This window comes from Ursus arctos, unplaced genomic scaffold (assembly GCF_023065955.2).
Source record: "Ursus arctos isolate Adak ecotype North America unplaced genomic scaffold, UrsArc2.0 scaffold_6, whole genome shotgun sequence".
In the NCBI taxonomy this organism is placed as follows: domain Eukaryota; kingdom Metazoa; phylum Chordata; class Mammalia; order Carnivora; family Ursidae; genus Ursus; species Ursus arctos.
The window spans coordinates 16,459,703-16,461,093 of NW_026623078.1; the positions used below are offsets into that span (position 1 = coordinate 16,459,703).

A 1,391-nucleotide genomic window follows, 5' to 3' on the forward strand; every position below is an offset into this window, starting at 1 on the left:
ACTTTACATTTATTATATTATATTATATTATATTATATTATATTATATTACTTGTGACGTCTTCCCTAGAATATTAACAACATAAGCACAGAAATTTTGCCCCCCCCCAATGTTGTGTTTCCAGCATCTAGAACAGTATCTGGTGCTCAGTAAGAGCTCAATAGATACTTGTTGAATGAATAAATGAATTTTCACAACAATCCTTCAGGGCTATTATTTTTATCCTCATTAAACAAAGCACAATACTGAAGATCAGGAAAATAAACTAACCAGTTATAAAACAAGTTAGCAGATCTGAATTTAAAACACAGATACTCTAAAAGGCTCAGGGTTTGAAACATGGCGGATGACATGGACCAGCCACAAACTACCAACACTGTGGAAGAGCCCCTGGATCTCATCAGGCTTAGCCTGGTTGAATGAATTTACGTGACAATGAGAAACAACAGCGAGCTTCAAGGCAGATGAATGACATGCTTATGACCAGTATTTAAATGTGATATTGGGAGACGTGGAAGAAACTGGGACTATAGAAATTGATGAGGAAACATACAAAGAGACATATAAATCACCAAAACAGAATATTCCAGCACTCTTTATCCAGGAAGATGGTGTACTAGTTGCCCCTCCATTAAGAGTTGGCTGAAACAAAGAATTTATTGTGTATGGAACATAGGAGACTTTGTACAATTGCCTCTTTAGAAGACGTTCAAAAGAAAAACTTGTGTAAATATTGCTATTAAGAAATGACCAAGGACTCTTCCACTCTTGAAATGACTTGATTTGCAGATAACTCAAAAATTCTTAAGCTTAAAGACATTTTAATTTTTTTCCAACCCTTTCAACAAATGCGTTCACCAAGATGCAGGAAAAAAACCCCAAGCCCCCCAAAAAACAAAAAAACCCTTAGATGTTCTGACTCTATGTCCATTTCTTCTGGAACAGTAGACAGTGGAGTCAAGGGCAGGATATTTAGGCTGCATTGAGGAGAAGGCAGAAAGATAATTTCGTTGTAAAGACCAACACAACTAAAATGCTATATATTTCGTATATTAACCAAGAAATATGTTACATCTCTTCTGAGGACAGAAGAGATTCCCTCTTGAAAACATTTGAAGAAATTGCTCAGGAAACACTCTATGAAGATACTTTTCTAAAATCTTTCTATAAATGTATCACCAAAATGTATATACTAGCTGTGGATTTGGGCATTTTAAATTTTGCAGTTAGTGGGGACATGAGCAATACAATTTTGTTTTGATTTGTTACTAGGTACAGTCCAAGTGTACTGAGAAAGATGTCTGGTAACATGTTGAGTCTGATAACTTGCTGATATTGTGCCTCAACCAGAAAAGCAATATGTAGGAAAATAAATACTCGAAAATCATGGC

General features: G+C 35.4%; 1 pseudogene; it reads left to right on the top strand.

The window, feature by feature from the left end:
- The first annotated feature begins 339 nt into the window (after positions 1-339).
- Positions 340-646, top strand: LOC113268154 (U6 snRNA-associated Sm-like protein LSm3; annotated as a pseudogene).
- The last annotated feature ends 745 nt before the right edge of the window (positions 647-1,391 follow it).